This window comes from Sebastes fasciatus, chromosome 7 (assembly GCF_043250625.1).
Source record: "Sebastes fasciatus isolate fSebFas1 chromosome 7, fSebFas1.pri, whole genome shotgun sequence".
Lineage (NCBI taxonomy): Eukaryota > Metazoa > Chordata > Actinopteri > Perciformes > Sebastidae > Sebastes > Sebastes fasciatus.
The window spans coordinates 10,226,881-10,242,431 of NC_133801.1; the positions used below are offsets into that span (position 1 = coordinate 10,226,881).

General features: G+C 38.9%; 1 protein-coding gene and 1 long non-coding RNA gene across 2 annotated transcripts in view; one reads left to right on the plus strand and one right to left on the minus strand.

The window, feature by feature from the left end:
* The window catches only part of b3gat1a (beta-1,3-glucuronyltransferase 1 (glucuronosyltransferase P) a), a 167,314-nt gene that overhangs the window by 30,008 nt on the left and 121,755 nt on the right, over positions 1-15,551 (plus strand). The window lies entirely within an intron of this gene.
* LOC141770740 (uncharacterized) lies at positions 9,591-11,924 on the minus strand. The gene is made up of 2 exons (XR_012594616.1): positions 11,601-11,924; positions 9,591-10,161 (listed from the first exon to the last, which is right to left on the minus strand). It is a non-coding gene; the product is annotated as an uncharacterized LOC141770740 (long non-coding RNA).

Below are 15,551 nucleotides of genomic sequence, written 5' to 3' on the forward strand. Positions count from 1 at the left end.
TTCCACCAAATCAACATCTTTAGATTTTCCCGGCTAAAACACCCCACTGATTTTAATTGTGTTCAGTATGTGCTCAAACGACTGTTGGTCTAAATTTAGACTGCTTGCTAAAGAAGACAACATGCTACAACACTTGGATCTCTCCTATAAGCAGTGCTTCTATAGCGTGCTTCTTCGCTTATTGACAGTAGACAGTGTATATCCATCCATTTCACAATACTAATGCAAGAAAATTCAATTACTGTTTGTTTACTAATAAAATGATGATGGCCGGAGGGGTAGACAGGCAGATGGATGACCCTGATCCTGAGGGTGACAATTATTGATGCCTCACAGAGAGACAAATAGTAAACACCATCGTGTTTACCCTTAAAGCTTTATTTAACTTTTGTCCTGCTTGTCCCCAGCTGGCGGTATCGTTCTGTCATTTTTTGTTTAGCATTGATTTTTTTTTTTAAGCCTCTATTAATGTAGACACAGTTATAAATTAATTCACAAAAGGAATATCCTTCAAATATGTTATAAAATATGTTTTGGTAAAGGAGGTTGCGCTTCAACAATGGGATTCACGGCAAGTCCAATAAACATAAAAATATGTAAGGGTATTACATCCAATATTTCAAAATCAAGTAGGACAAAATAGTAGCATTTCACTTGTTTAATTGGCTCATATCACTAGCTTATAAAATCTAAAAAAATTCTATGGCTTTGAATTGATTACAATATTTACTCGCAAATTAATCTCACATTTTTTATCTGTTCAAAATTGACCTTTTAAGGGAGATTTGTACTTAATACTCATATCAACATGGGAGCGGGCAAATATGCTGCTTTATGCAAATGCATGTATGTCAATTTTATTGGAAATCAATTAATAACACAAAGCAATGACAAATATTGTCCAGAAACCCTCACAGGTACTGCATTTAGCATAAAATATATGCTCAAATCATAACATGGCAAACTGCAGCCCAACAGGCAACAACAGCTGTCAGTGTGTCAGTGTGCTGACTTGACTATGACTTGCCCCAAACTGCATGTGATATCACAAAGTGGGCATGTCTGTAAAGGGGAGACTCGTGGGTACCCATAGAACCCATTTTCGTCACATATCCTGATGTCAAAGGTCAAGGGAGCCCTTTAAAAATGCCCATGCCAGTTTTTCTTCAGCAAAATTTAGCGCAAGTTAAGAGCGTTATTTAACCTCCTTTGTGACAAGCTAGTATGACATGGTTGGTACCGATGAATTCCTTCGGTTTTCTAGGTTCATATGATGCCAGTATCTTACTCTAGCTACAACCTAAAAATCGCAAGTTGTGTTAATGAAATTAGTGGCGTTAAAACAAATTTGCGTTAACTTCGACAGCCCTAAACTTTTCACTAAGGAACTCATGCTGGTGTTAAATGTACTGGTATATTTCAGGCTGGACGTTCATAATAAAATCTGCTACAGAATAAAATGTGGTGCCAATTTAAGTGATCCATTGCTTTTAAAGCTTCATTACATTCTGGCTAAAGACATCGGTTCATATAATCTGCTAAATCATCTTTATTGTGCAGATTAGAGAGGCTCATTATTGATACTGGGATGATGTTCCAACGATCATCAGGCCAGATTGTTCTCATTGTGAGAGATATTGTCACTTTTTAGGTTGAGATTTATACCCTGACCCATAAAAAATGAATATAGTGGCGAAGGGAGTTGCTGCTTTCACTCTTTTGTTTACGTCCGTGTAGGAATTTGAATATTTTCAATTTACCTCCAGCAATGGTCAAAAACAAAGCCTGTGGTGCAGCCGAATAGCTTTTTGGAAACATTTTAAACGGCAGGTGAGCTGACATTGCCTTACAGCCAGTCTGTCTACTGCATCATTTACCCAGTGAGGACAACAATGGAGCCTAATCTCAAATTGCTTATTGACTCATGCACCATTATTTTAAACCATGGTGCATTTCACGTGAGGCTCATCGATTTGAGGTCTCACTTAAATCAGGCAAACCAAACCGTACCTTCATCCCACCAGAGGACGGGACAATAGTCTCTACAGTCTCTCCGCCAAACCAGTGTGGGGCTGTCTGGTATATATTACTTTAGGGTTTGTTCAAAGTTGTAGTTTCATGATGCCTAATTAATGGAGTACCTGAACCACCTTGGTCTCCCATTAATTCCAATAAGAAAAAGCAATCAGATGAGAAAGGTAACACAGCTGGTTTCATAAACCTGCTGAGGAAGGAGTTTCAGCCTCCTGCCCTGAGGGATGTCAGTGTTTACCAAACACAGCAGTGGATTACATGTACACTAATGAATTTAAGATGGACTAAAAAATGGTGAATATAATATGTAAAATACTCAAACCAAATCAGATTAAATTAACAATGTTTATTAAAAAAAGGTATATTAAACATTAACAAATTACTTCGTTATATTGGGTAATAAATCATAAATATTCTCAACATTGTGCTTAATTATACCAGCAAAGACATTGTACACTTCCTATTTTCATATACGTCACTAAGGGCTTTTTGTTACTGTATACCAGATGCCAATTAATACACTACTTGTGTTGTTGCAGTATGAGCACAATTATTCCCTTAATTAAAATACCAATATGCACCACCAGATATGTTATTTCTTAATATTTAGGGAGGTTTGTTCACTACATCAACTGCATTAACTTTGGCTAAAAAATAAAATGTGATCATTTTTTAGATCGACAGGTTTAGTCAATGTAAAGGCTATTACTGAAATAACTGATGCCAACTGGCACAGTGTGTGTGTGTACACACTTTCAGAAATATAATTGTGCGCTGCACTCTGCCAGACTCATCCTCCTGCAGCTATGATGAACAGGAAGCCAAAACCTCTGCGTGCTCCACCGCAGGCGGCTGCTGGTGTTTTGGGAACATGCGGGCTGACAGCTAATGTTTCATATAGTAGTCTTTAATGAGGGAAATGTTTCATCCACTAGGAGTTGTCATCACCATTTTATTTTCCATCCTAAATAATGTTAAAATAGATAACAGGGTTCGACATTAACCATGGCTCGTGGCCACAAAATGTTACTCTGTGGCACAAGTTTGATCAGGTCTATCTTGAGAATGAGACTGCGTGTCTCAATGAGATTACGGTGTCTATGTCCTAACTATAGACCGTATACTGAATGTGAGTGTCAGCGACAATATCAGTTGGTAACACTTTATAGTAACCATCATTTATGAATGGTGAGTTGATTAATTAAGTTAATTAAACTTAGGTAATGTTATTTTACTGTAACAAACAATGAATGGATAATTAATAATGTTTACTAGTTATTAGTAATGCTATAATTTGTGTTATTTTGGCTGACGGCCGACCGTCGGCTTGGCGTGTCAGGGCCTTAAAAGGAAATGTAGCATACTGAATGGTGTGAAAATCTGACCTCTAAATGAAGTTTGTTTCTGTGAGGCGGAGCTTCTGACATTTCACAGTGGGTAACATGTTGCATGATCTCGTGGAAAACATCCTGTGGCCTTGTTTCCATATTTTGACCATTTTGATCTGCTAAAAAAAACTACGACAAACGTTTGAGTAGTCTGCAAAATAATGTCTTTTTGCTTTCAGCAGAGAGTTTTACAGTTGCAAAGCTCCTTTACAGACTTAGTTTATGTGCTTCAGTCAGGCAGGTGGGACAAAAATGCAAAGGCAATCAGAAATGTGTACTTTCCAATCTATGTGATTCAGATAACATTGGTTGTGGAGCTGAAATCTAAAGCTAAAATCTACATAAAACTGGTTAGTTTGTACACAGCACAATATATAATTTTCTTCAGAACACATACAGTATAGGTACACAACACAGTGCAGGGTTATGGGGGGTAACATCAGAATGGTTCAATGGCTCACCTTATAGGGGAGCTGAAAGAAACACTTTTTCCCCCTAATTTCTGTTCTTATCATTCCACATCGCCCTTTCAGTCACAGCCACTCAATCACATCCACGAAGTTTGACTGAGTGGCTGAGGTCTTTGGGAAGGGCAACAATATTTTTTTTTACTTTCAAATTGACTGCTACAGGCCTGGAATTGATTAGACTGTCTGTCTATCTGTCTGTCTGTCTGTCTGTCTGCATCCATACACAAGCTCCTCAGTTTGAGTCTGGAGTTTAGTCCTTGTAAGTCTGCTGCTGCTATAATTATCATCATTCATTCCTGCAGATCTGTATCTGCTTTCATTATAAGATAAGAATATGATGTTGTGTACTAAAGCAGTGTGGCTGACATTGCAGTGTGGCCCACACTGGAACATGCAGACTTAAATATGCATCAAATAACTCTCCGCTAATAACATAATTAATTTCCACCCATAGTCAAGAATGCAAGAGGCTGTGCCAATATTAGATAATATGAGGATAATATCAGCACACACACACACACACACATATTTTTTTTTTTAAATGTTCAATAGATATCGTGATAAAATCATTATTAGGGCTGTCGAAGTTAACGCGATAATAACACGCTAACTCAAATTCGTTTTAACGCCACTAATTTCTTTAACACATTAACACAACTTGCGTCTGGCTGTTGTTTTAAAGCTAGAGTGAAGGTACTGGCATTAGCGCTGGCTTTTGCTCTCTGCTTGCCAACATAACAAAGATGCTTCTCACAGATGTAATGTGTTACTGGAAACAGAATGAAAAGAAATCAAGCTCATGATCCACTTGGACCCCTAGTGCCTTTTCACACAACAGCAAATTGATTGTTTTACTGTTTTTCTAATTTGCTTTGGCTCAATTCTCGAAAGAAAATTATTTTTTTCAAAACAATGAGCTCAAATCTCTGAACAATTAGTTTGCTGTTCACAACAGATTATAATTCACCATTCATTGCGCTAGTTTTGGCACATGAGTGCAAAAGAGTACAATTATCTACGATTTGTTTTTGTTTTCCTCTTGCACGTCTTGCTGATCAAAACTGTTTAGCTGATGCTCAGTGAAATTCTTGCACTCTTCACAACTTTTAAACATGTATATTCCATACATATCTATGACTTGGTGTCAAGTACTCTGAGGAGGTACAATTAGTTATTTTTTTACTGAGCTACAGCAGATTCTTTCATTGTTGCAGGTTTTTTTATTTTGACATGAATTTCATTTTGTGGCAGATTTCTACACAAATACATTTACTGTACAAACACGCTCGTACATATCCTGTTCCTGTATACTACTATAACTAAAAAGTAGATAGTTATAGTAGTTATATTTGTATATAAGAAACATTTCCAGGGTTGACTGCCGTGGTATACAAATGTCTTTTTTGTTCTACTTTTTGTTGACACTGACAGCTTACTGTACGACACATGAATGTCAGTTTTGTCTAGCTGAAGGCTGTTGTGTATCGCACTGAGCCATTTCAACAGTAGGTCAAAGTTTACTGGGAAAATTCAATACTTTAGCCTACAATACTGTATACACAGAAAAAGGTTATGGAGATTTGTGTTTATACAGTAAATATATTTGTGTAGCAATGTGTTAACAGAAAATTCATGTAAAGTCCTATACAGTGAACAGAAAAGTTGCCACAAAATGACATCCATGCCAATAATTTTATTTTTAAAACCCCACAACAATGAGAAAACCTGCAGTTGTTCAGTAAAAAAACATCTAATTGTATCTCCTCACTCTACGTAACACTGTGTCATAGATACTTATGGAATATACATGTATGTCTGACAGATTTTGGTAACTGAATGGATCATATTGCATGTGATGGCTCAAATGATGAAAGAGTGTTTAGAAGGTGTGAAGAGGAAGACAACTTTACTGAAAATCAACGCATCAGTTTTGATCAGCAAGACATGTGCAAGTAGTTATTGTGAAAATTGTACACAATTGTACTCACTCTTTGCACACATGTGCCAAAAACATGTAATTTGCTTGAATGAATGAGAAATTCCAATCTGTTGTGAACAACAAACTAATTGTTCAGATATTTGAGCTAATGTTTTTGAAAAAAATAATTCTCATTTGAGAATTGAGCCAAAGCGAATGAGAAAAACTGCCGTAGGATGAAAATCAGTGAAGTGTATATTGATGCTCTGCCAACGTCATGGCTACATGACAAGATGCTCAATCAGCAACCAATGAGGTGTGAGTCCTCCTGCCAGTTTTCATTGAATGTAAGAGACTTACAAAATGTAAGAATATTGAATGAATTGCAGCAGACATGCAGCTGCAGTCGATTATAGAAGAGAGACAGAAGTGCAGCACAGCCTTGCTTTTCTCTCCTGATCCAAATGAACTGAAAACTTTCCTTTTAGCGATGTTCATCGGTGCATAATGAAAACCATCTTCACCACACGGAGCAAGAAGTTCAGTGGACTGAATATACAGCTTGTAACGCCAGCGCACAAGTGCACCGTATGAAATATGAATCAAGAAAGGACACATCTACATGTGTTTTGTCTTTTTTTTTAAAACGTCTACTTTGATAGATTTGAGTCCTCATAAATACCAAGGGAGCTTGTATGGGCTTTTCCTCTGCCTCGCCCATTGTTGTGTCTTAATAAATTAAAATAATCTTGTTGAAGCAGAAGAAAGCTTCAGACATTCCAGCACAGCACTGAATATTTCATTTAGGTTTCCAGTGTTAGCATGCAGCAGCTAATGATGAACCCAGCCTCCTCTAAGCCTCTTACATGCCCCCAAAAATACTTCCACTTCAGTTTCTCTTCCAGGGAATAACAGGAGAGCGTCATTACGGCCAATAAGCTACAGCACCACCAACCTTTGCTGCTTGCTTATCAATACAATGCAATGTGAACAACATGTTTGGATGCAGTGTTAATTTTCGCAGCTATTTTAGTTTTATTCTTAGTCTTAGTCTTAAATTGAAAATGTGTCATTTTTTATCCTTCGTAGTTTTAGTCTAGTTTTAGTCACCAAAGAATCATTACATTTTAGTTAACTTTTAGTCAAAATACTTTTTCTCTTAATTATTGTTTTCTGTGAAGACTGAAGTTTATTTTGAAAAGACTGTATGCATTGTATGCAGTTTATATGTCTAGGGCTTTTATTGTGAACAGTAAGATTGGAAAGAGTGGATCTGGTATGCGCTTCCTTTGTCAAGGTTGAAAGGAGTAATAGCCGTCTTGGTGTTGTTGTACACTACGAGTGTACGTATTGAATATGTCCATTCTGACACTTTTTCTGACGCTTTTTTGCCGTGTAATATTTGCATTCTGTGTGAAAGTACTCATGACAAAAACAACAGTTTGAAAAAATATATTAACGTGTGAATTAATCGCACGAAAAAAAACGCCCCCAGTGTGTAAAGGCCTTTAATGTCAGCTTGAGAAAACCTTAAAATCCTGATTTGCACAAGAATATCAATCATAAAATTCATTTATTTTGGATGAATAAAAGTTTCATTTTTCTACATCTTTTCTCAAGGTTGAAGACAAAAGAGAAAGGGGAACAATCTACAAATAACAGCCACCATCTGTCAAGTTCACCAGCCCTGGGCCTTTTTTCTACAAGAAGAGATGGGACCATAGTTTGTCCTCACTTGGGTCTTGTCTTGTATGACTGTTTTGTCCCGAGGCCCTTGTGCATTCACATCCTCTCGGTTCTGAGTTTCCACATTCTCATTTGTCCTTCTGTTATTATTTCTCTCTGCAACCCTCAGGACTGTAATAATAATCAGGACCTCGTGGTCCTTGTCGGAAACAATCCTCTTTCAAACTCCACAGTCCTTCCACAGAGTTCCCTACACTCTGTCCAGCATCCACATGATAAGAGGCCTGGTGCCACACTGACAGGTCCTGACCCCTCGCCTACATGCTGAGGCTGGGATCTGAGCAGCGCGGGCAGTTCAGGGCCACGCTCGCCGCATTTCCATTTTGTGTCATAAAGATTACGATCACTGAAGATGATGTTGGCGCAAACCCGTTTTGTGGCTTAGCATATAAATGGAAAAAAGATTTAATCGCCAACAACTAAAGAGTTCATTGTAACTGCCTGATAGGCTCTGCTACACAGCATGCACAAGAGGAAAAACAGCTTTTTGTTAGTAAAACTGAAGATATTATGCTTTTAGACAATTAAAACAGAACGCTTCTGAAGTCTGTCGATGGTGAAACAGGCATCTGAGAAACTGTTTGCCGTGTCGACCTCTCAATCTGTTGCCAATTTGCAGTCTTCAAAAGCAAAGTTACTCCAGAAAGCAAAGTACTTCACAATCAACTGTGAAATGTAATAAGCATAAGAACTTAGGAAGCACTCAGAGAGCACATTCCTCCAACAACGCTCATCTGAATTTGTTTTAATAATAGAAAATAGTTTTAAATCTGCATCTGAATGAGGAATCAGGATCTGCATGCATCAAACCGATAATCACGCCAATTTCTGGAGAAAGTCCTGGGAACATTGCAGCTTTGTACAAAGGTGCACAATTTCAACTGAGCCAGACTCATGATCCAGCCCGGTCGCATGAAAAGGCGTTTAAAGGGACTATTTGTAACTTTCAGAAATGCTTCTTAACAGCGACACCTGTGGCCGTGAAATCAACGAAAGTCAGCGTCGGGCTCGCGCTTGCTCACTCTCAATATACCTGAACGAGCATCGCTCAAAACAGTGAGGCGACTCAAGTCAGCTAAAACCACAATATCACTCTATATTTCAGCTGCTTGGCAGTAATGTTAGCTGACCAGACGAAGGTCTCTCCATGAACATGATTTAGATCTGATCCTAGTGTTGGCTTTTCCTGCCTACGTGCAGGCTGAGGCAGCGGGGCTCTCCAGCGTGTCTCCTCTGCTCTCTCCGCCCGCAGCCGGAGAGAGCAGAGGAGACACCGGCACCCGGTCAGTAACGAGAAGACAACGTAAAGCTCCGTCACTTCACAAGACACGGAAAACCTCTGTTGGTCTGGAGGAGCTGCAGCAGTTATTTCTGCACAAACGTCCCCTGTACATTCACTAGATATTCTCAGAGCTAAACTAACTCTTCTGCAGTGAGGAGTGAGCGCGCGTTCACGTCTAGAGGTGGAGCGAGCTGAGCTGTCTGAGTGAAGGCGAGCAGGCAGAGGAGGAGGGTACAGCGGCTACACGCGAACGCGCATATGCGAGCGCGCATGTGTGACGACCCGCTACATTTATGCGTGTACAAAGTTACAAATAGTCCCTTTAAATGATACAATAATGTGCCAAAATCGTGCAATAAGAACGCCATTTTTGCTTTGGGCTTGTCATTTGTATGCCATGTAATCTGTACTGACTCCAATTTAAATGCATGTGCGTGAATATGGTACTCTCGTAGAGCTTGTGACGTAGAATAAAAAGTGAGAGCGACTGCTTATGGGTGGGCGGAGAGGTGAATGTGTCAAACACGTATCAGGTGTTGTGTTACGTTAGTGACGTTTTTGATGATTTTTCTGTACTTATGCTACGTTGTTTACATACGTATTTTACTTAGTTTCCATGCTTATTTCAAGCCCAACCATGACGTTTTAAAAAAAAAATCGAACAAAGTAGTTTTGTTGCCTAAACCTATCTGCGGACGTTACCGTAGTTTTGTTGCGTGACGTACAAATGACACCTGAAAAACCTAAAATGCGTCCTTGTGGGTTGCATGACCACTGAGTTATGGCTCAGTCAAATGTATGAGATGCATCATAGTTTGGAGGATTACTCCAGTCGAGTAGACATCTGCACCTGTCTACATGTAGTTGCAATTATACACAGCATTTTAGAGCAAAGATGTCAATTTATTACAAATAGGGCACACTCCGAGGAATTGGGCAATAAAATAAAAAAAAACATTCTTGTTCCAAATTCAGGGAAATTGGATCAGCCTCCACCGTTTCCTACTTTCTCGTTTTGACTCACTGCGGTTTGTTTTGGTTGATGTATACAGCACGGATATTGCATCCGATGCATAGGTGAATAGATTTTTTTTACCCCACCCCTATATCATGTTGGACCTTTTCATGTAAAGCATAATGTGGTCTAAATGCCAAGTGAGTCATCTCAGGAAGCTGCCACATTTACGTGGCATATGATGGCACTTTTCAGGAATAATTCATTGAGTGTTGCCGTTTGCCAGAAAGTGGCAATATTGCAGGCGTCAGATGTTGTCAGCGTTTGTTGCTTTGAGAACGCATTTGAAGTCGCTCCCAGTTCCCCACCTGTAGACAGAGATCAGTGGGAAATTTATTGGTGCTTTAAAACAGCAGTAGGCAGGTCAGTGTGGCTCCCTTTGATGTGCAGATATTTCACCTGCTCGTGCTACAGCTCAGCGTGTGTGTGCGTGTGTGCGTGTGTGTATGTGTGTACATGTGTGTGTGCATGTGTGCGTGTGTGTGTGCAGGGACTGGCTAGAGGCTGTCACCAGAGGCTGTGCCTGAGACACTGTTGCCATGGTAACACATTTTCCAATTTGATGACAGGCATGAAAGGCATGTTAAGAGATTGAATGTTTCTGTAAGGGCAGACACACACATGCAACTTTCACCCCACAGAGAGCAAGCGAGAGAGGTGTGTGTGTGTGTGTGTGTGTGTGTGTGTGTATTTCCAAATGCAGTGTATGGTAGCCTTTCTTTGTTTTTTATTTCATATTTGTATGGTAGCCTGCACATTTTTTGTTAGCTGTAACGCTATTTAGAAACGTTAATTTAAACCCTCCTTGAGATTTGAGACTGAAATGATGCTCACCAGTAAGCCGTATGTATTATAATATGATATATATAACACACCATCATTTTACAGTGTGCAGCGTTATGTGTAATGAGTCTCCGTGATAAAAAAAAAACTGCATGTCCAACGTGCATCACTTCTAAAAATGTAGGCACAACCAACGCTGAAATCAGATCAATGCATCTTGACAGGCCGTGGATAATTATTCGCTTTGATTAAGGCTGAGTCGCTGAGCATTTGCATTTCAGAGTGCCTTTGTGTGGCTCACCAAACTGAACTGATTGCATTTTCATAACAATGGAAGGATAAAAACTGAAAATAGAAAAAAGAAAGATGACGACAAGTGATGTCTTGCAAACGTGGATTCATGTAATACATTTACAGCTTGAAGATTTTTTCACCAACTTTATGTACACCCCTCATGTGTACTCAACTGAAGACAGAAAAACATTAAAGACAATAAGATAGTAAACAATTTAACAGAATTCCTTTCTTTGGATTTTTACTGTTACAACACACATGGCTGCATACTTTATTTCGCTCATGTCTGCTCTCGGATCAGCACATTTATTTCCAGCATAAGAATTTCAAGAAAAATCTGACACTTTGAAAATGAAAAATCCCCTTCATTTCAAGTTTAAGAAGAAGACTTCAGTGAGAGAGTGGATGAAATAAGAAGGCTTCAGCCACATGTTAATTCACACTTACGGAGGTGGAAGAGTTGCTTTGAAAAAAAGTAATGAAATATAAAAAGTAGGGATGTCACGATTTCAATTCTAAATCAAATATTGATCGAAATGAGCTTCTATTTCGAGCTTCGAAGTCAAAAGCAGGATCGGGGATTCTCCCAGTATTTCTTTTCTTTCGCCGCCACCTACTTGCGTGCGTGCGAAGGAAAAAATCACTTCAAAGACAATACAGAGTATCTTACCGTTAGCCTGCAGCTGCAATTCGAGACACCATGACCACGGCCAAAGTCAGAGTTGACGGAGAAACAACAGAACTGGAAAATCCTCCTGCTTCCCTGAAGTCACCGGTGTGGCTACATTTTGCCTTCCCTGTGAGTTATGTAAACAACGAATGTGTTGTTGACAGAAAAACTGCAGAAGATTTAGAGACTGCAGCTACCGAAGAAAACAGCGCTCAGCAAACCTTTTGCCGATTTCAGCTGCAGTTGCAGTATCTCCACTTAAAATTGATTGCGTGTCTACATCGCTTTGTCTGATAAAGCATGTGGCTGCCGACTGGGACGTCACGGGGCATTCAGGTGCACCTCCTAAATTATGAGAAACTCTAGTTGTTGTAAAGTTCCTTCCTGCCATCTAGTGGAACTTCTTTTTGTTGTTTAACAGCTTGTTCCCCAATTGACTGGTGAAATAATAAGTTATTGTTATTACATATTAAATAGATTATTTAGATTTGATCATATGGCCTTAGTGTGGTACACACAACAATGCCTTGTTTAAATCGAAAATCGAATCGTGACCAAAAAGTTTGCACCTACAGGATAGAAGTTGAAGTTGATAATAGCCCTGAAAGAAGATGCTCGGTAGCTGGAGCTTATTGTCATCTCAGGTGAGCTGCATGACTGGCATGGGAATCTAAATCGCTCCGGATATGAACATGAATATGCAAGCAGATATGTAAATTTGGGATGCTAATTTGAGATCTAGGAAGCTGCCGTCTGTACTTTGGAGAAAGCCAAGCTTCAACTGGGTTTTAAAACCTCAGCTTAGGCCACGGCCTGTTTATTTCCCAATTATTCATGTCATAAAGCTGCATCGCAAACATTTCACAGGGAGCTGCTAAATCACAGTTCATGACACAAACACTGTGTGTGTGTGTGTGTGTGTGCGCTCGTGTTTACAAACACAGTGCACATACAAAGCTGAGCTCGTGAATTCCTATCTTGACAAGAGCGCTGCAGAAGCTAAGACAGCAGTGGGAGTCTGAGACTGCCTTCTTTCCCTGTCAGGGTTAATTCGAGGCATTATAAGTGCAGTGTTGCACGCAAATCAAACCCAATGTGTTGAAATGAGCGTTCTTTAGAGGCACACCGCTACGCCCCGTATCAAACGTAACTAAAAGGAGGTCATCTGGAGCTATGATTACTCCACTCCGCTCAGAGCCGCTGCATAACGAACACTGAGGACTTTCAGTCCTCCAGCTTTTATGGAAACATACATTTTATGAAATCATACCCTTGAAGGTCATTATGTTATATTTCATCCATTATTTAGAATTGTGCTATACCACTCAATGACATTTATGTCTACATACATAATGTATACAACAGGAAAAATACCTGGTGTAAAATAATGTGCAATGCATTCTAGTGAGGAGGAAATTCAAATGGTTCAGTAAGAGGTTTTATGTTGGCTGACAACAGTGGGAGCTTCTGGGAGGGTAAACAAACTAGTTGGATTTAGATTTTTCAAGGTCGTTAATGGAGATAGACATTATGATCACTGTGCGTCCTTAAAGGAATGTACGTATAATTAGGTTTGAGTTAAGCTTCTTTATTGATCTGCTCTGTGCCTCAGTAGCAAACATTTGAAAACTGTGTTTGTACCAGACAGCTCTGCAAATATGTTGTGGACAAATACAAATGCCTGGAGACTGTAAGACTAGTACAACTGTCAATAAAGGTTTGGTAGACGGGGAAGTAACCGAGAGCAACAGAAATTATAAAGATAAGTGGACAGTTTTGATAATTGCAGCGTTTGTCGCTCTTTATACTTCCTGGTTCACGATTACGTGGATTACATATGAATTGATTTTGTGAGACATATATACGAATTACAATACGTTACTTTTCGCAGGTATAGCTACGAACAGTGTATGAGACCAGCCTGATGTAGCCTATTATTCCTCCTGACTGCTTTCATGGGTTGTGTTTTGTTGATCAGACAGTATCACTCAAAACCTATACTGCCTATCACTATAATCACAATCCTGTGTTATGTGGGCCACTATTTATACTTTTATGGGAAGATCTGCCATTAATCACGTTCTCAAGGGGCATCACTACTGGCCTATAAAAATGACTGTTATGGTATCTTACAGAAATACATTTACATCACCAAACAATAGTTTTACCCAGAGAACATGTATGATACCTTTATATTATCATATCAAAGTGGGATGTGAAGAGTAGGATGGATCAAAGACGGATGACACATTGAGCGTTCCGTCTATCTCACACGAGAAGCAATTCTCCTCTTGGGGCTTCATTCCCCAAAGGATGTCACGGATGTTTGCTGTGTATGTAGAGCCTCTCTATCATTTGATCCCCTTATAGAGCTTCTCTATGCAATAGTACGGCAAAGTATTAGAGCCACGGATAGAAAAAAATAATGCAATATTTTGAGATTAAATTTGAAATTTGAGAAAAATGTTGTGACTCATCAGAAAGTGACAGTGAAGTCCAAACACAAGTCTTTTACAAGTACAAAGAGTAACTGTAGGCTACAGTATGGACTGGTCGAGAAATGCCTAAAGGGATAGTTTGGGTGTTTTGAAGTGGGGTTGTATGAGGTACTCATCCATAGTCAGTGTACTACCTGCAGTAGATGACAGTCAGCATGCCTCCAGTTTGGAGAAATAGACAGGAGTTACCGCATGGAAGAAAAGCAATATATTGCTGTGGACGGGGTCGGCAGCAAAACATATTTTAGCCGCCTAAAAGAAAGGCCCACCTAAGAAAAATCAATATCAGTTTAAGTGTACGCTATATTTAGAATATTTTCACTGCTTTATCTTGCCGTCACACAGCCCTTTCCGTTGTAACTTTTCTTATCTAAAAGTTTTTCTTGTTAAATTTTGATTTAATTCTCAAAATGTCTGATTTGTATCTGTCCGAACAGTGATATTAATACTCCATTGTACAGTGCAGACCATGAAACAATATAGTCTAATCTGTCATATTCTTATTTTTATGCTTAATATTTGGTTTGTGGTGAAAAGTTTTAGCTCTACAGAATTATGTATTATCAACAGATCACAAATTTATTTTAGGAATAAGTTAAGTAGGGCTGAAACTACCCATTGTTTGGTCTATAAAATGTCAGAAAATGGTGAAAAATGTTAATCAGTGTTTCCCAAAGCCCAAGATGACGTCCTCAAATGACTTGTTTTGTCCACAACTCAAAGATATTCAGTTTACAGTCATAGAGGAGTAAAGAAACCAACAAATATTCACATTTAAGAAGCTGGAATCAGAAAATGTTGGCTTTTAATTTCCTAAAAAATTACTAAAACTAAAAAATGATCAATATAGTTGGCGATTAATTTAATAGTTATCAATTACTAATTGCAGCTCTAAACTCAAAATTTCAACTCAATTGCAACTGAATTGCATTTGTAGTGCAAATCATTTCAATAAAGCAGTCAAAACATGTTTAATCTGAGTCATTTGGGTGAAATGAGCCTTTATTCTCGGCTGCCGTAGAGCAGTATTATTTTACAGGGTACGGTTTGGTTCAAGTACTAACATAGTGACCTAAAGCTGTGGGTTTTGAAACGGAGAATCATTCATCAGTGTCTGACCTCAGTGAGTCTGGACACAGTCAGACACAGTGATGAATGGAGCCCATCCGATGTTCCTCCCCTTTTAGATTTAAAAGTTTATAACATTTAGCTGTGCTGTATCTCACTTTCTCCGTTTATATGACATGTCTGTTTTGTTGGCATCATAGGTCATGATTACTGGCTTTTTTTAAAGCTTTTTTTAGTGTTTAATGCCTAATATAGTTCTAGCAAATGTGGCATCTAATTAACTGTCAGGACTTTGCCAGAGAGAAATGATGGATAATGTGGAAGGGTGGCATTAATAAACCCAGCCAAGCAGAGTAAAGCGTAGTCTTGGGAATAGGGACGCCTG